We start from the raw sequence: 20,340 nt of genomic DNA, 5'->3' as shown, positions 1-20,340 counted from the left end.
AGAAAGGGGCTAAGATAAAACATAGTCCCTAAGGGCAAGCTTCCAAAGACCCACTCTGCTGGACCAGGTCCTATCTCCTGTAGGACCTCCCAGGAGTCCATTCATCTATCAGTGAATTAATTGATTGATAAGGTAAGAGCCTTCATGATCCGATTCCTCCCAAAGCCCCACCTCTGAGCATTGCTGCATTGGGAACCAAGCCTTCAACACATGAATCTTTGGTGACACTTCATATCCAAACTATAATATCCCTCTTGCTTCCTTTCCAGTCAGGTTGTTAAATGGTTTAACTGTGTCCTCCAATCACATGAGTGTTGAAGGCAATCTCCAGGACAACAGTGTGGAGAAGCAGAACTTTTAAGATGTTTAGGTCTTAAATAGATTAATGCTGTTATCATTGTGGGAGTGGGTTAGTTAGCATGAGAGTGGGATTCTTGTAAACTTATCTCTCTCTCTACACCATGTTATGACGCACCAAGAAGGCACTCATTCTGAGACTTCCCAGTCTCCAGAGGCATGAGACAAACAGACCTCTATTCTTTATAAATTACCAAGTCTTAGGTATTCTGTTATGGCAACAAAAAACAGGCCAAGGAGGGGACTGTTAAATTTCTGAGCCAATTAAGGTTGGTTGGGGGTAGAATCCCTATCTGGTAGGACAGATAGATGGTCTGGGAATTTGGGACCAGGAGTTATGGGACATTAAAACTGCCAGCCCAAACCTCTAAGTTGGAACAACTTTTGATATTCAGCTTTAGAGTCATCCTTCACTGATTTTCTGCTAAGCCTACTTGTACTTCCTGTTTTACAGCTGCACTCTTTCTGACCTGAGCTTTTCTCTTTGGAAAAGGCAGCTGTCCCACTGAGCTTCTCAGAGGCTGCCATAGATACTCAGCTTCTGGTGGTTCTAGCATTTCCTTATAAGCAGTGCTCGCGGGTGCTGATATAGTGGGACAGAAGGTGGCATACATTTGACACACATAATTTGGCATACATTCCTGTGGAATAGGGTGGGGCTACAACTCACCCACCCCCAGTTCCCTGTCCAACTCACAAGAGTGAATTCCCTTCTCCCCCTCTCCTGCTCACCTAGTATCTCAGATGAGTGCTCAGATGGGATTATCAATATAGAGCAAAAGAAAAGGTAAGAATTTTAAGTATTCTCTAGGAGTCTCCAGTATGTGTTGGTTCTCAAATTCATTGAAATGCATGTCCAGTACATTTTAAATTATATTACAATTTTTATTAATAACTTATATGGGAAAAGAACTGCTTCTTATTTAACCCAACTGCTCTCATTTTTAGACATTTCAGTTTTTATCACATTGATATATTTATACAGTTGTATATTATGGGGGTAGATTCTTTTTATCTTACTAATCTCCCTAATTATATTCACATTTCTCTAGAATCCCACCTAGTTGTCACCCCCCTTTATTTATTCGTTGAAGAGAGTCTCTTGCCATTAAACTTTTGATCTCCCTGCCTCAGCCTCCTGAGTAGCTGGAATTACATGTGTGTGCCACTGTGCTCTGCTGCTCACTTTTTTTTTTTAGTTGTAGTTGGACACAGTGCCCTTATTTATTTTTATGTGGTGCCGAGGATCAAACCCAGTGCATACAAATGTGTGGAGCAAGGGCTCTACCACTGAGCTACAACCCCAGCCCTGCTCACTTATTTTTAATGCCTGATTATATTCTGTTGAGTGGATGTTAATGGAGAACAAAAAGTGTGTTCTGAGTTCTAATTTAAGTATCTAATTCTGATACTTAAAGTACCAGAGGGTTGATTTAAAAATGAAAGGCGACGGCTGGGCATGGTGGTGCACACCCAGAATCCCAGTTGCTCCAGAGCCTGAGGCAGGAGGATCTAGCTCAAGTTCAAAGCCAGCCTCAGCAATTTAGTGTGCCCTAAGCAACAGAGTGAGACTCTGTCTCAAAATAAAAAATAAAAAGGTCTGGGATGTGCTCAGTGGTTAGCACCTCTGGGTTCAATCCTTGGTAACCATCCCCTTTCAAAAAAAAAGAAAGGAGGCAGTAGATGTAGAGTATTGACAATAGAATCTAGACAGGATAAAGGCTGACTAAATGTTGGCTGTTCTTATCCATAACGGTATCTTCACCTTTGTTCTTTTAAAAGCTCCATCCATTTAATGAAAATCTGGGCTTCTCTAGTGACCCCTGTCATCTGTTTTGCATTTAGAGACAAAGGAACACGTAGTTGACTACTGGAGCTCAGGCTGACAAAAGGATGCAGCTTCATTTCCACTTTGGGAGAGCAGCTCAGTGAACTTCATCTTCCTACTTTACCATGTGAGTAACTTCTGGAGTCGGGAGAGTCGGGTGAGGACCAGACAAGGATCTCTGAGACAAGCACCAATTTTTTTTTTTTTTTTTTTCCTTTCTCAGTGAATTCAGCACCAGACACTTATGGCTGCTAGGCCTTAAAGAGGCAGATGAATGACATTTTCTGCTCTGAAGTCCCTCACTATGTAGTGAGGAAGGTGTTAAATTGAGAAAGAGTGTATGGGGAGGAATGCTCACCCCTGGGAGGTCAGGAAGGTGCCAAACCCACCCTGGGCCCATGTGGAACTGAAATAGACAGGGTCTCTCCCAGGAGTCAGTCCATGTTTTAGGCAATGGCATCAGAAAAGCCACACAGAAGCCAGGTCACGAGGGCATTGTGTGCTGTAGAAGGTGGATTTCCCTATCCACGGACTCCAACAGCAGTGCAAGAAGTTATAAGGTAAAAAGGGACAGAAGAAATGGGCAGTGAGGGGCCACGCTCTTCCTCCCACGCATTGCCCCTTTGTTTCTCTTTTCTTGTGGGCCTAAAGATTTTATCCCTCAATAAATAGCACAAGGGTTCTAGCTAGGGAAGAGAAGGCGAAAGGAGGCAGGAGAAGAAATTCCAGATAATGACAGTGCAGAGGAAAGGGGAGTCTGGGGAGCCAAGGGCTGGTCAGTCATTTGTATTGAAGAGTCGGATGCCATGTAGGCATCTAAAAGCCAGAGGTGGTCCTAGGAAATACATTTCCCATGCTGCACAGCGATTCATCAGTCCTGAGCTTTACCTGCTAGTTATTTATGAGTTTGTAGAACTTGAATAAATGCCAGGCAAGTTTTTTTTTTTTTTTAATGTTTGGTTTTTCATTTAGTAAGTTTATTTTACAATTTTTTTCCTATGACCAAGTCATAAGTTAGACCCTCATAATAAAAGGTGAAGAGTACTGACATTTTAGGTAAATAAGACAGTTGTTCTGATAACCCCCAATCATCAGCCAACTCTTCTTGCAACTGTGAGGCAATTAAACAAAGCAGGGTGATTTTTTTACTTGTGAAATATGAATGTGTGTAGACTTAGCAGATGGCATCTCGACATACCAACTTTGTGAGGCAGTTCAGTGAAGTTAAAAAATATATAAAGTTTTTAAAAATATTGAGCTCTTTAAATACTTTTGCTTATGGTACATTAACAGAGAATAAGGTGCTCTACTCTGTACCTGATGACCGTGATATTGGAACATCTGACTGATTTCTCTAAGTAATTTTTTGATAAGTTGTTTTGATACACCTTTTAAAAGTTAGATGACGACTTCTTAGTTTAACAACTATGATTTAAGAGTAATAAAGATTTCAACTCTAAGAATAAGCCACATGATGTTTCAAATCCAACGCTGTATAGAAGATTCTAGATGTCATGGTAGAATTTTGTTTTGGAACAAGAAATGGAAATGAGAATCAACTAGAAAAGTCTAGTGAGAGATCATTCAAAAGCCTCGTATTAGAAACTCTTTAAAAAGGAAAATAACATGAACAGTGATTTCATCAAAATGAGGTGTAAAAAATAAACAGATGGGGACCCTTGCAGGAAAAAAAATTGTTATAGCAAATCTGTTTCCCTTCCAAATAATTTCCCAAAATAGTCAAACCTGTAAAAATTATGTAATGTGCGATTGGTAATGTTTAATTGAATCTCCTTTAGCCTTTCTTTCTCTTTTTGGATCTGTACCTGTGACCATCCATACGGAATTAGACATGCGTTTCTCAAAGCCATAAGGAGAAAGCAGAAATACCCACGAGGCATCCACTAGCAACTGGGCTTGCGTTTCAGATACATGGAAAGGAGATTTGACTTCTTAGGCTTCAACAGGAAGACCACGTGCTTCTTGTGTGACATGGATCTGGAGTGGGGTGGTCCAGAGCAGGTGCTGGTTCCAGAGGAAGTCACCAAGGAGCTTCTCCATGTCTCCTGCTTCTCTATGGTGGACTCAGCTGGACAACCAGGCATTGTGTTTATGCTCCAGATAAGAAAAAGTAGAAGGAGCAGAAGTGAAGGTCAGAGGCCTGTAGACCCGATACCTTTAAAATGCTGTCCTGGAAGAGCCACCCTGTGATTTGTGCTTACATTTCATCAGCCAGCATGGATTTCATGGCTGTCTCTGACCATAGGGAATCCGAGGCAGGGGAGGGGTTGTAACTGGGAGCTTTGTCACTGTGAATGGTATCTAGTTCTCTTGATAAGGAAGAAGGGGAGGATGCTTCTGTTCTTGATTGAAAAAGTACTTATCCTGTTTGCCATTAAATGGAAGTTAGGTGTTCATTGCAAGATGGTTGTGAGATGCTTACATAGGCCTTCTGCTTCTCATTTTTTTTCTCTATAAAGCATGAATCACAGCCATGACCATCCAGCATAGGCACTGAATGGACAAGAGGCTATCCAAGACAGTGAGGTGCGTGCATGAGCTCCTAAATCACACTACCTGGGCCCTCTTCCTGGCTGCCATTTATGAGCCGTGTAACCAAGGGTATGTGTCCCACTTTTGGTGTCTGTCAAGGGGGGGTGACAATTGTATAAACTACAGGCACTGATGTGAACAGTAATCAAGTTAATACATAAAAAGTGATTAGAAAGAGCGCTGGGTTCAATCCCCAGCACCGCAAAAAAAAAAAAAAAAAAAAAAATCTCTTTGGGGTTGGGGAGATAGCTCAGTCGGTAGAGTGCTTGCCTTGTAAGCACAATGCCCTGGGTTCGATCCCCAGCACCGCCCCCCCCCCCCCCCCCAAAAAAAAAAAAGAAAGTGCTTGGCATATAACAAATGCTCCATAAAAGTTAGCTATGATTATATGGTATTTTCCAATTATTGATTTAGAAACAAATAGGATTAATCTGTAAGTACAGGCTTGCCTTCTACCATACCTAATTTCACGAGTGTTTTCTTTATTGCCATTTTCTTTTCCTTCTGCCCACCCCTTCTTTCAAAAAATATTTTGGCGGGGCATGGTGGTACATGCCTGTAATTCCAGTGGCTCAGAGACTGAGATAGGATTGTAAGTTCAAAGCCAGCCTCAGCAACTTGGTGAGGCCCTAAGTAATGTAAAAATAAAATGTAAAAAAAAGGGCTAGGGATGTGGCTCCATGGTTAAGCACCCCTGGGCTCAATCCCCAGTAGCAAAAACAAACCAACAAACCAACAAACCATATTATTCCTGAGTCTGCTTTGACATCATTCTCTGGTTCAGAAAAGAACCCCTAAGGGACCAAGGAAACAACTAGGTGGCTTTGGTACCTTGGAGAAAGGAACCCATCAACTGAATGTTGTGAACCACTGGGATGGAATGGAATGGGCTCTTGATGTGGGTGCCAATCCCAGCAAAGTGGTGGGGCCTGCCAGCAGAGATGTTCACTTCAGCTGTCACACATGTCTCATTTTGGACTCTCCCCAAGACTCTTGACTCAACCCTGCAGTGGTTTGAAATGGATTTTAGTAGAGCTTCATTACATCTTTATATCTATTTTTTCCTCTTGGGATATAAAGACAGTATCGCATGCTTAGATGGTATTCTGTATAGACCTCTTCTAATGTCCAGCGCTCTCTCTCTCTCTCTCTCTCTCTCTCTCTCTCTCTCTCTTTCTCACTAAGTCCAAGAGTGAGGTCAGGGTTTCAGAGGCCCAACTCAGTTTGCTAACTGATGGAATACTGAGGCTATTTTGTGTTGTTTTCCTTTTTATATTTCTTCCTGAAGCAGAATTATAAGTAGGATGCTCTATGATCTATGGTCGAAAAGAGAATAATCAGGCAAATGATTTCATTGTAATGTCTATTATGAACCTAAGATATAATACATTAAGTCAACAATTCGGCTCAAAGACAACAAAGACAAAGGTACCGCGTGTCTCCTCTCCCTTTCCAGTTCTTTTTTCCTAAGTTGTCTCTAGCTAGAGTGGTAACAGGATTTTAAAAGTGGGTAAAACTTTTTCCCAAAAACTTCACTTGCCAATTTTTACTTTGAACGACTTTGTGACTGTTGAAACCCCATTTTGTTTTATACTTTTTGAAAACAAAAAAGAAACGAAAATCCACACTAATAAACAAATCAGAATGTCTTTAAAGCCTTTTATTTTCTAATTGGAGAAATTTCTGGAGTGATAAAGGAAAATAGTTACCACATTTGTATCTGAATATGCTTTCTTGCTTTTGTTCTACATCAGGGGAAGTGTTTCTAAGATTCTTATGTAGACTTGATCTTCCTTTGTTAAGAATACTGTTTTTCAGAATAAATTTTTAGAAATTCTTTTTTTTTTTTAATCTTTAAAAAAATTTTTATTTGTTCTTTTTGGTTATAAAGAAAAATTCTTTGTAATTTTTACTACCTTGAACTTCCACATTCCTATTGAGGGTTCCATTCCCCCTGAATTCCTGTGGGGGTTGGGGGTGACACCTTGGCAGCATGTCTGGTGCTGAGGGTGTGCATTTTATTTTTTTCCAGCAAAGCATTTAGCTCATTTTCTCTCACCTCTTCCTGCATAGAGAGAAATGTAAACAGCGACAGACCAAGCTCTTCACAACCCTTTCCCTGATTTTTTCACCTTCCATGGAGTTCAAATACATGTAAGAAGAAATGATCTTATTTAACAATAAGCTATAGCTATTATGGCAAAAACTAGAAATTTGTGAGATACCAAATCACCAGGTAGGTTCAAATCTGCTAAAACTTGCCATCCTGTGGGACAGTGGGTGAACCTTTCTGTCTGTGACTACAGGAAATCCCTTGTGACCCTTCGGATATGTGAACTTAGAGCATTTTTTCATTTAAGCAAGACTCCTCAATCCAGCACTACCGATTCTTTATGGCAAGGGGCTGTCGTGTGCATTATAGCATGTGCAGTGGCATCCCTGGTGTCTACCTGACAGGTGCCAGTAGCACCCTGCCTCCAGTGTGACAACTGAAAGCATCCAGAAATGGCCTAATGTCCCTGGGGCAATATGGTCCCTTGCTGGGAAACACAGGCTCACTGTCATCTTCAGTCCAAAGTAAAGTGACAGGTTGTCTACAAAGCACAAAATGGCAGGAGAATGTCAGCGATTAGAAACCCTGATTGCCGTTGTGGCAGCTCAGGCAGACTTTATACCCAGTGTGTCATAAGGCAGGGTTGGGGATCAGCCTCCCAGTGCTGGTCTCAGTCTGCCTAACTGGTCCAGTGAATCCTAGGAAAGGGAAGGAGCAAAGCAGATCATCTCCCTTCGCTCTGACCTGTCCAGGATGCTCATGATGCTCGCAGGCTATTTCCTGGGGACTTTCTAATGTGTGTGTTTCTAACTGTAGGAGTGGAAAAAAAACCTCTTCCTCTACTCACCTGAGGTTCATGGCTCAGGCCCTTATGACACAGGACAGATTTACAAGAGCAGAGCACACAAATTCATCTAATACAAGTTGCATTATATTAGATATAATATACATAGGCTTCCTTACACAAGAGTCCTCGTAAGGAAATTAAGACCTCTAAGAAATGGGTGAATCTGAGGATTTTAATTCTACATTTGATGAAGAGTGTAATCATGAGGAAAGAGCCTAGGGCCCAAATGGTGTGACCTGGTGGTGACAGTCTGGGGAAATTAGCCGGGTCTGTCTGTTCAGGCCCTCTTCTGTGGCTCAGGAAGAGGGATGTCCCTTTCCCTTTGTAATAGGGAGGACACCTCTCACATGAGGCTGTGACCTACTTCAGAGGAAGGTCAGACGACCCTTCCTAGCCTTCATGATCTCTGCCCCAGAGGAGAAAGGTTGAGAAATGGTGAGAATGACCTACCTGCTCTGCCATCTTCCCAAATTCTTTCAATTAAAAACACCTTGGCATAGCCTGTCCTCAACCCCAATGTAATGTGTATATATTCTAAGTATGCAAAAAGGAGTTTTAGAAAGGATTTCAGTAGCAATTACTGATTGTTTGAGTCTATTAAACAATGTTAGAGGTTTTATTTCCTTTCTCCCAAATCTTTGTCTTTTCAAAAATTATTTGTGATAATTTTTATTACACAGCTAACACATGTTCACGACTGAGAAAGTAAGAAATAGTTAGAAGCCACAAGGGGTCTAGTTAGTGGGGGGATCATCCTAAATGGTGTTATCTAGAAATAACTACCAGTAACGTTTTGATGTATATTTTCTGAACATGTGATCATATAACAATGGCTTCTTTTTCTTTAGCAAGTCCACTTTGGGTAACACTTTCATATGCATTTTATATCTAACAGATGTCTTTGGACTTATGGTGATTTTTCAAAATCCTGGTGAAGTAGGAGGAACAAGTACCATTACCTCTTGTTGATGGAGTAGTGAAAGGTGTAGAGGGTTCTGAAGGATTACTTAATGCCACTGAGTTTACCGAAGGAGAAGGTTTGAATAAGGTCATGGGTTTTCAGCTTCCTAATTCAATATGTTTTCCATTAGCCTATTTTAATGATCTAAAATATATGTGAAAACCTTCTTTACCAAAACTTTAGGTCCTTTAGAGGTAACTCATTATTTAAATAATGCCTGAAACCTTTATGGGAAGTTGTAATGGTGAAGGGAGAAGATGGAGGAAAAGGGCAAAGGAAGTGGGAAGGGATAAATCAGAATTCCTGTGTGCAAATTTTGCTCCTTGCCCTGCTGCACTTAAATTTGCTGAGTTTTGTGGCTGCTAAAGAATAAATATGTGCGTCACAATTCTCAGAGATACAGCAGAAAGGGATTTAACCTAAAGATGTACGAGGTACAGACAATAGTGAAAATCAGTGAACCGAGCTGGGTATATGTAAGAGAGGGGTCGGGACTGCGGTCATCCATAGAGGACATACTGCATCTCAAGAGGTGGTCACATTTCAGCTCTGGTGTTAAAATGAGCCCAGTCCTGTCAAGTCTTCTGATTTTACTGAGAAATCCAAAGTTGGATTTTTATGTAAAATATTTTGATTAAGAAACCCAGTGCAGTTCATTTTATTATGTTTGCGAGTGGAGTGTGCCCTCTAGGCCTCTGTCTATTCTTGGCCTATTCGATTTTTGCTTTCCAAATATTTTCAGAGTTAGAGTTCCACCAAGGATTGATCTGGTGAGTATAGTTTTTCCTTTCACCTGCATATATTCCTCAAGAGGGAACCTCAGAAAGTGATAAGTCTTTCCTGCTCGATAAATCCTCCCCCAACCTTGTCTCTGTAAGAAGCATTTCCCCTCCTCAGGGCTACTGCCTGCCTTCTGTCCACATCTAGCTCCTGTGCAGGTTGCCCCCTCATGGAGGGGGGCTCAAGAACAGGCAGGGAGGTGGCAGGCTTCTGCCCAGTATTTCTGAAGTCAGGTCTAAGCAAACTGCCACAGTGTCTACACTACAGCTCTTAATCTCATAGTCTCCTTTTGGTCTAGGATTTCTTTGTCATTGTGACTGATCTGATCTGTTCCTGAAGAAAACCAGAAGGCGATTTTATATTCATAACCATAAGCCATTTTTATTAACCTAAAAATATATTCATGAACTTGTTTCCTTCAAATAGAACAAATTCTTATCCCTAGAGAAAGAGGATAGCAGTTTCTCAGATGGTGTTCAGATTAGAGAAACCTCAACATCTTCTGTCCTGGAGTCCTTCTAAGTTTGCTTTCATGAGAAAAACATTTCTTCCCCAAGGAATTGAATTCTGAAGTTCAGGGGACCAGTAGCACCATATGTATTTTCTATTCATTTCTTCCAATGGCCTGTAAAACGTGTAAAAACGGGACAAACCCAACCCCAAATTAGATATAAATGTAAAAAGGGTGATGTGATTCACATATAATATATTTATTTTATTCACACATGCAATGTTGAGTGGATGCACTATTCTATAAAGCACTTGGGGAGTACAAGGGACATGAAAGCGACCTGATTTTAAACAGAATCATACTATTAAGAAATTGACCACGAGAGGGCAGCATTGTCTACACAAATCACAGAATTGCAACTAAATTTGAACTTCAGATATTTTTGTGAGGCTAATCCACCATATTTGGTTTCAAACACAAGGAATAATAATAGAAGCAGCATTATTCATGCTTAAATTCACTTTTTTTAATAAAACATTTTTAATCCTTTGGTCGGGGTAGTCATTAGGACTAGGCTAATTATCATCTAACAATGGCACATATCTTTTAGGCTCCTTTTATTCATTCTCTTTTCCAGCATATCTTCTTCATATTCTGTACTCAGTTTTTGTAGTTTGATTATTCATTTTAAAAATCAGCCTATTCTTTTAAGATCCTGGCCATGTGAGTTGATCCTAGTCAGTTGCTCAGTTTCAGTACTATTTATAAAGCTCTTAGGCCATGCAGTGTAGTGGATAAAAATGGGCCTCAGCTGTGGGCAGGTGTTGGTTCTGCCGCTTAGAGATTTGCTCTTCCCCCTCAGTGAACTGAAGGTAATAATAGCATATACCTCACAGGGCTTCAGAATGGATATATAAAGTTCCTGGTGCATAGAAAGTGCTCAGTAAACATTGTGGGAACAGTAGTGTTTTTTCTTTTTTTTAATCAAATGAATTGTGAGCATTTAAAAATATGGAGAGTTTATATAAAAACACCCACTGATCCAGTTTTATCACACAGGTTACTTGCCTGGCTTCTGGTCCTGCAGATTACTTGCCTGGTGTCTTGTGGCTGCTCAGTTCTTCCATCTCTCATTGTCTCTTCCTGATCTTCAGATGATGATAAAAATGGTATAGCCAGCAGGAACAGCTGTAGGAAGGAAGATGCAAGGTGTCAGATTTTTTCCTTCAAGTTGTAGGTGATTGCCCAGTCCTAACAACTCTGAGCAATCCAAGGCCTTTAGCACTGCAGTGTAATCTCATTGTTTCTTTTGTCAGACTTTGTTTTGAGGTTGAAGGCTTTGAGAGGCTAGGAGAGAGCATGTCCTATGGGAAATTCAGCTTCATTCATTCCCTAGGTGGCAGGTTGTGGGGTCAGGATGGTTGGACTGTGGAGGATAGCTATGGCCTAATGGGAGAACAAAAAGCCACTAGGGACAGTTCCACGGTGGCATTCTTTCTCCTATTCCCCATTCATTTCTCAGTTCTCCTACCCCTATGTGTAAAGGATTTCTGATTTTTATTTTTCATCTTGAAAAAACAAAGCTAGATATATGAAATAATATTTAGAAGGTTATTTCTTCCTCTCGGCAGGAATGTAGGGAGAAAGCTTTGTGCCCTGAGAGTTCAGGGGGGAAATTCAGATCCTTTCATCTGTCTTCCGAAAGTGTGCTAAGTTACCAAAAGAAACCACTGCTGCTGTCCCCAAACACCTAGCAGTTCAATGCTCAAGACAGATGTGCTTGTTGCAACCGCTCTCGGGGTGGCAGCAGACACTCAGAATGGTGTTTCCATCTAACTGATTGCACTGCGGCTCATTGAAAAGCAGAGCACATCGAAGGGCCTCTGCGAGAACACTTTGCAGACTATAAATCGGGGCTGGAGGAGATGCTTAATTAAATCAGTCCTGAGGTCACAGGAAGGAAAAGCACACCTCTCCCTCCCAGACTTGACCTGGTTCACGTAACATGGCAGCTAGAGAACTTGGAAATGTGTTAGTAGGGCTAATGTAAATATACCAGAAGAGGCCACTTCCCTGCCCGTTGATGAGGCAAGAAGTCCTATCTAGCAGACTTTGACCTTCCAGTTTAATTCTGTGTGCAAAAGACACACAGATGAAGATGGCCAGAGAAGCTGAATTGCTGTGTGTCAGATTGTAGTACCAAGGACAAGGTTTCTTGAACTTATTTCTCAAGAGTCCTGTTATTTGCCAGCAGGGATTTGGGGAGCCCAGAATTAGCCCTCTACCAGAACTGAGTTTTCAAAAGGGCCAATCACCTCCCAGTTCATCAATGAGGACACCTACGGTTAGAATCTGGGATCTTAGAAGGACACAGAACAAGGTAAAAAGGACAGGCCATTAATAAGGCTGGGGCACTCAGCACACCCCAGGCAGGAAGGCCCAGCACAAACCAGGGCCTCTCCTTCCTCACTGACCTGTCTTTGAGGTCATGAGATTGTGTGGTCATGTGTGTGCCATCTCTCAAAGACCTTGTCTCCCCACCCCTCCCCAAATTTAAAGGAAGGATCACATGACAGGAAGAAAGAGAGCAGAACATAAAGACAAAAGGACAGTTCTCGAAGGTGTGATCTTGGTTAAGCGAGATGGAAAGAAAGCGGAAGAAGTGACTTTTATCCGGTCCAGCTAGTGGACACAGGGTTCTGAGCCCTGGCCATAACTCTGCTTCACTCCTGGAGCCCTCGGGGTCCAGCCAGGAGGGTCGTGATGTGGAACAAAGAAGCCTGCGCCTCAGCATCACTCCCCCCACCTCGCGTCTGTGATCATATATTGATCACACTTATTTTTCATTCATAATTTTCAATGATGCCTTATTTCCCATGATACATTCCTATCAACCCCATTAGACCCTTCGGATCTATTTGTTAGCTGGGTCAATTCTTGTTAGGACTTTAGGTTAAGTCAACAGTACAGGGAGGAAGGAGGAGAGCTTTAGGGCAGGGTTTCCTCTCTGAGTGAGGGGCAGGCACAAGCCTCCCGGCTGGCCTGTTTTTTTATTTCTTAATTGTAACCCTTACTCTCTGGCACCTTCAGGTTTTCTATCCTTCTCTTCTTGCTTTCCTGTCCCTTACAAATCACACGGAGGGTCTGAAGGACAAGGCTAGGGTTTATGGCTGTGGTCAAGTATTTTCTTCCCCCTTAGCCATTGTCCCTTATCGCTGTGCCCTTTCTAATGAACAGCAAGAGAAGAGACAATGAGGAGGGATCAGAAGTGGGGACATCAGGACTGCAAAGTAAGAAGGTGCGTGGGTGCCAGGCATGGTGGCACACACCTGCAATCTCAGCCACACGGGAGCTTGAGGCAGGGGGAGCCCAGGTCCAAGGTTAACCTGCGCAACTTAGCGAGACCCTGTCTCAAAGCAGAGCACTTGTCTAGCAGGAGTGAGACCCTGGGACTGAACCCCAGTAACCCCAGTACCGCAAACCAAGCAAACACCATCACCAAAAAGATATGTGGGAGGCCTGCAGGGCGGGGGGCCTGGAGACAGGGACCTAGGATCCAGTGCTGAGAGGAAGGAGGGATTTGACTTCAGCAGTCATCACCTCTCTGGGCCTCGGTTAGCTGGGCTGTAAAAACCAAGCAACCAGATCGGATATGCTCTAAGGCTGGCCCTGGGGTTCTCTGAGTTCATGATCTAGGAAATGGCAATTTGAAAATCCAGCAGCACGCTTTGAGAGTTAATTTATGTAAATAACCCCCCCACTCTTCCTGTAATCTGTATATTTATACCCCATTACCAATGCTATTGTATATGAATAACTTATTAGAACCAATCACAAAAAGAAAAATAAAAGGCAGTAAATGACTGAATGATGAAGGAGGCAATGGTCCTACCCAGCTCATTCTGGTGAGTACTTTATTTCTTCTGTATTTGGGGTTGCCACTAAAGCTGGGCTGGAACCAGTAAATATTTTTAATGTGGCAAGAAATTTCAAAGCATACCATGCACTGCACATTGTTGTGACTAACAGGTTTATTTCTTTTATTATTATTACTATTACTATTGTTATTGTTAACTATAACTTTTTGGTCCTGATCTGGTTCAAGAGCCCTGTGCCACAGTGAGATGGGTGAGAGGCCAGGTGGAGCCACCTCCATGTGCTGGACCATCTGCTAATAATTCACTAAACAATGGCCAGCGCCCTTCCGGTAGGGAGCATGGAGCTGATTCTTCACCCATTTCAAGAATATTTATCTTCATTACGCCGTTGCCATATATATTTTAGGCTAATCATGTAGAGGGTTTCAAAACCTCTTTAGACCCACGCACGTTTTGCAGGATCTGATACCATGTGCCTTGTGCATCTTGTTCCACCCACTAGCAAGTTTATTCTCTTCTCAAGTGCATTAAGAAAACACACACACACACACACACACACACACACAAACCATCTGTCTATTCTTGTGAAAACCTAATAAAAGTAATAGCAAAGAGAGGCAGGGTTTATTCAATTTGCTTTTGATCTGGGCAACATTAATTTCCTCGTCTCAAGACAGCCCATATCATAGAAGGATTTGATAAAACTCAGTGAAGGCAGATGTAGGGCTGGTAAGGGTCACTTAGTGACTCCTACTGGTACAGAGAGAGTTAAACTTAAAAAAAAAAAAATGAAAGGCAATCTTGGCTCATGTTACCCATTAGCTGGGTATACTATTGACCAAACTTATAGTCAGATAATGCAAACAATAACAAAGTTATTGATTGAGGAGCTGTCAGGCAAATAGGTACTTATCATGATGCTGCTGATAAGCTCGGAATCTCCCTCCTGTGGCAGCGACAGAGGCCTATTGATTTTGTACTTGGTCATCTGTGGCTTCCAGCCGACATGAGATCTGCAGGCTGATTCGGCATGCAGGAGCAGAACTCATGGCAGGGGAACACTGTGATCACCTAACAGAAGGCCACCAAACTCTGGCTGTGGGAAGGGTCGACGCCATATCTAGAAGAGGAGCTGGCAGTGCTGCTGGGTCACAGACCTCCCTGGGGCTGTCTCCTCCTTAGGGTACATTTCTTTCCCCCATGCCTGGATGCCTCCTCACACAGGAGCAGGCCCTTAAGCAGCTGGCATTAGTGCTGAGCTTGGAGCTGGCAGTAGGGGTGCGGAAGACAGATGAGACCTGCAGACCCTCCCCACTGAAAACCAAATGCATCACCTCCACGGCACATCTGCTCCCAAACCTGGGCCTTCCAGTTGGCAGGGAAATCTGGCCAGACGTATTATTATTGCTTCTCCCAGCATGTGATCAGCCTCAGGCATTCATGGTTGATTGTCTAAATTTTAGATGTGAACCAGCAAAACGCCATCTCTCTTAGCACTTTTAGTATTTGCCAATTACATGGCTGTGAAGGAAATATAATAATACTCATTATTTTTTGGATAGCCTTGCGAGAAAAAGATGCTTGATGTCTGCCAAAGGGACCTGGGTGATTGTTTGACCTTGGAGGGTGGTAGGGGGAATTGGTGTGGATGAGAGCAGTAGGGGGTTATTTATTTTCCTACTTTCCCATAGACAATTCTGTAGCAGATTTGCTGGTCTCATACATGAGGGAACAAAACACTTTGTTCTCATTATTGCCAGTTCTTGTTTATGTAAAATAACATCAAAAGGCATGTGATATTTGTGTAAGATCATGTCCAGGAAGGAGGAATTCTATCCATTCATTCATTCCAGTCATCATTCATTCAGTGGGCAGCTACTGAGGCTTTACCATGGGCCAGGCGTGGGTGCAGGGTACAGAGCGAGGCAAGGTGGCCAGTTCCTGCCCCTATGAGGGTTTCCATTTGGTGAGGGTAGAGGGGAGCAGGGGGTGGCAGTACACAAACATGTGTATCTACTCATTTTCCTATTTTTGGAGATTTAGATTGTTTCCAATTGTCTCGCTCTTGTAAATAAGCCCTGGGCCTCTCAGAGGCCTGGGATTACTCTGGGAAAACCACGGTTGGTCTTAAAGGCCTCGCTTTCTGAGCCAGGGTGGGTGCCCGCATTACAGATGTTGTTTTTGAGACTTCTCTTTTGGAGTTATCTTTAAAACTTATTTTTAATATTCTTGGTTCTTGGAGGGTGAGTTTAATTTGACTTTTAGAAATATTCAAACATCATCTGGCCTTACATCTGGTGAACGTGATGGTGTGAATCATCTTTGTCTTTTTTTTGTTGTTTTTGGTAAAAACGTGTGACTACAAAGTAATGCCATTGACTTTTTCTTTGGAGGGGTGGGAGGGTAAGACTCCTAAAGACACTCTGAAAGCGATCAAAACTTCTAAGCATTTGGAACAATGGCAGTGTCTTTGTTGTAGGAAAGCAGGACAAGGGTGGGAACACAGGCTGAGGTCAGAGGTTTTCACCTCGCCTCCTTCACGTCCTCTCTGGATGACCCTTCAGCCAGTTCCTGAGTTCACGCTAAGCTTCCAGGTGATCATTTGCACAATGAAGCTAATGTGGCTTCACTGCACAGTTATTATGAGAACTTAAAAGCGTCTGCTACAGTGCCTGATGCCAGGGCCATTGTTGTTGATATGAAGTTTCTCAAAAGGAATAATTCAAAGGGAGCCACATTTTTTTTTTTTTTTAAGAACTCTAACTGCCTACCTGTTCACAAAAGATCTCAATGCCAACCTTTGTCAATGCCATGCTTTATTGGAGATGACGTTTACTGTCTCAGATCTTCTTTTCATTCTTCTCCACCCTACCCTGCACCTGTGAGGATGTATTGGTCAGACCTTGGTTCCCCGGCTTCTGAATGGGTGCAGACAAAAGTGGCACAGACAGGCCACCAGGAGAGTGGTTACCCCACTTGCTTTATCAAAGGGTGCATTTCTTCCCTGGGGACCACAACTCTCGAGAGCCAGGTCCTCTCTGTCAATTGGAGCTCCCTTCCCTTTCTGACTTCTCGCCCCACTGGGTAACAATTGTGCGGTCATAAGCCCTGGGGCACTTTCCCAGCCTTACCCATACCCTCAAATATACTCTCCGCTGAGGTCTCCTGAGCTTCTGAATCTGGATTTCTGACTCATCCCGTTTCCATAGAATCAGTCTTCCAGTAGGATAAAATTTCCTAATGTTAAGATAAAATGATTTGATCGTGTTGATCATGTCTGGAAAGAGAATGGGATCCTATAAATTGGGAGACACACAAGAAACAGAATTTAACTGAGAAACTGAGAGCGGGCTTCAGACATGCACATTCTGACGTTCAGAGTTTGCTTTCTAGGCAGATTGTCAGAGTTCGCTCTTTCTTTTTCCTCCTGCAGCGTTCCACGCATCTTCATGTTAAGTGCCTGCATTGTCAGAGGAGCACTTAGAGTAAGTAATGTTGCTCAGTGAGTCACAAATGGAATCCATGTCAGCCAGTGTCGTGAAATGGATCTATAACTGGCTTTTTGTCCCTCAATTTGAGATGATCTAATTCAATTTCTATGATTTATGGCTCGAGAGAAGACACTTTCTATCCCCCTTTCCCACTTTCCTTCTTTTTCTCTTTTACCCCCCACTTTCCCAGGATCTAAAGGAATTTTTTTTTCTGAAGGTAAACTTAAGCCCATGATAACAGCCTACTGATAATTGTGATTACTTTGTTTTACTATTGCTGTGAATGCAGGGGATAACTGTATCTTTGGAATTGTGAGATTTCTTTTTTGTTTTGTTTTTTCAGTACTGGGGATTGAACACAGGACTTGGTATATGTTAGGCAAGCAATCTGCCACTGAGCTACATCTCCAGCCAAGATGAAATTTCTTTTGTTGGAAAACCAAACCATATATTTTTTTGAAGATCGGCTGTGCAAATCATGAGGACTGTGTTAAGGCAAATACCTGGTCTGATGGCCCACATGAGCTGTTCAGTTAAAGATAGAAATGGCCATGGTGGTGGACACTGCCCAGCCTAGATCCCTTTGCCAGGTCAGTGCACCAGTGTTGACTGACAATATTACCCAGCTTCCCTTTCTCCAAAGAAGTGCCAGCAGGAGCCCCCCTACAGGAGGTCCTGTCCCTGCCACTGAGCCTGTACGTGGCTGACATGGAAGTTCAGCTCAACAGAGGCCTCCCATGGTCCACTCTGGATCTCCCAAATGCCCCCAGTCTGCTTCCCTCACCTCCTTACAGCCTCTCCACTTTTTTCTGATGAGTATGTCCTCCATAAATCTTCTGTTCCTGAATCCTCGTGTTATGGGGCTTAACTTAAGAACAGACCAATCACCTCTGAGAAGTTCAAATTTGAGAGTCTTTATTAAGCTGGCCAACTGACTGCTTCACACAATGCCCCAAAAATGGCTATTGGGAGAACAGCCCGACCATAGGGTTACAGGGGTTTTTAGACCAAAAATCACATCAATCATAAGTATCTGTTGCTATGATTTAAAATTACAAACTAACATCATGCAATCATCAGCAGAGGGGGAAGTGGGTCAAAACGACCCTACCTAGGTACAAACTAAAGTTACTAACATCCACACAATCATTGTTGACATCACAGTTCACATGGTGCATTGTTTAGGAGAAATAGGAATCAAAAGAGAACAATTTTTCATCATATAAGAATTGCCATTTTGTATTGCTAAACATGTCATGCTAAGTAACTGATGATGGGTAAAGAGGCGGGGTGTTCCCATGGGAGAAGCTAAGCAACCGTTGATGGGTACAGAGGCGGAGTGTTCCCATGGGAGAAGCTCATTTCCTACATAACATGGAGTCTCAGAGCAAAATGGAGTCTGTTTAGTCATTGCCCATATAGCCTGGCCTGTAACATTTCCATAAGCCAAATCTGTCAGCCTGTCACACTCATCTCTAGCTCTGCTTCTCGGGAACCAAGGCCTTCTCTCTGTTGAATGGTTGAAGGAATTTTAGGTGAGAGGTAGACGGAGACAGGTGCAGTTACTGTATTTGCATTCAGTTTATTTGCTCAGGGCTGCTTCTCGGAATGCTCTTGGAATAGGTGCCATTTTGATGGCTTCATCTGAGGAAACTGTGGTCAAGTTCTGACTTTTACCTGTTGTGAGAGGATTTTGGATATTTTGACATGAAACTGTCTCAGGATAGATAATGCATACACCAATTTTTTTTTTTTTTTATCAGAAAATGTTCGCCATTTGTTCTGAGAGCATTTGTGCCAGCAGTTTTTGTCCTTGAGCCTTCTGTTGTAGTTCATGGTATCTTTTTGATGACTCTAAAATAGTGCGTAACTCTCTGGGAACGTCTTGCTATTCCTCTGTGGGGAATACCTTCTCCCTTCCACATTTGCTATACTCCTCGTCACATTGAAACCACACTCCTGGAGCATTCTCCGAGGGACCCTGTCCCTTTCTGGCCGCTCCAGTCATTCTTGCATCTCTCTGACCTTCATTCATTAGATTTCACACAGCTGTGTTCAATCTGTCAGGGCTCAAAACACAATATCCCAAAATATGGCACTTTGTGAGCTGAAAGAGATCAGAAGTCCTCAGAAGAAGCCTCAGAAGCCAGGCATGGTGGCACAATGCTTATAAACCCAGCTACTCAGGAGGCTGCGGTTGACTAGTGCCAGGTCAGGCTGGGCAACATAAAAAGGAAGTCTTGGAAGCAAGGTCTTCAAGACCTGACCTTTGCCTGCCCTCCTGTCTCCTTCCTTCTTTCTCATCTGAAGTAAGTCAGATAAGCCAGAATTTCTTTTCCTCAAGGCAATTCATAGACAGTAGAACTTCTCTTCCCCAAAACAAGCCATCAGACCTAGAGAGGTCACTCTCTCCCTTTTCTTTTTCTCCCTTGAAGACTCTCATTCTAGGGCTGGAGGTGTGACTCTGTGGTACAGTGCTTGCCTAGCACGTACAAAGCCCTGGGTTCAACCCCTAGCAATCAACACACACACACACACACACACACACACACACACACACACACACACCAGTCCTGCCCCATAAGCAGGAGGAAGTAGGGCAGCACAGGGAGCCCAAGAAGGACAGACAGGCCCCCTTACTCTCTATTAGATTATTATACTTTTTTGTCCCATTACATATTGTATCTAAGTATGAAAACATGTTTTCTTGTGTGTCTGGCTATTTATTTATTTGGTACCCAGGGGTGCTTGACTACTGAGCTATATCCCCAACCCTTTTTGTTTTTTATTTTGAGACAGGGTCTTGCTAAGTTGCTTAGGACCTCACTAGGTTGCTGAGGCTGGTCTCGAACTTCCCATTCTCCTGTCTCATCCTCCTGAGCTGCTGGGATTACAGGTATATGCCATCATGCCTGGCTCTGGGTCTTTATTTCTGAAGGTTCCCATGTCATGTAAAAATTTGGTGAAGTCAGTCTGTTATGCTTTTCTCTTGTTATCCTGTCACATTATAGGAATAATGGCTATGGCCCTGATGATGGGTGAGGAAAGGTGTCACACTTTTCTGCCCCTACAAATCATACTTAAGGCACCTATATAGACTTTCCTTATTAATTTTAAAAGTTCTTTTGTGGTATAATATGC

General features: G+C 42.7%; 1 long non-coding RNA gene across 1 annotated transcript in view; it reads left to right on the top strand.

Moving 5' to 3' along the window:
• LOC306655921 overlaps window positions 1–20,095 on the top strand; it is a 64,400-nt gene extending 44,305 nt beyond the window's left edge. The window contains exons 5-6 of the long non-coding RNA XR_013762348.1: window positions 2,203–2,312; window positions 19,999–20,095. This is a non-coding gene — a long non-coding RNA (uncharacterized lncRNA). The remainder of the gene's footprint in view (window positions 1–2,202; window positions 2,313–19,998) is intronic.
• The last annotated feature ends 245 nt before the right edge of the window (window positions 20,096–20,340 follow it).

The sequence above is a fragment of the Sciurus vulgaris genome (assembly GCF_902686455.1).
Source record: "Sciurus vulgaris genome assembly, chromosome: 3".
Lineage (NCBI taxonomy): Eukaryota > Metazoa > Chordata > Mammalia > Rodentia > Sciuridae > Sciurus > Sciurus vulgaris.
Note: the sequence above shows the minus strand (reverse complement) of the source record. Positions and strands in the feature narration are given on the sequence as shown.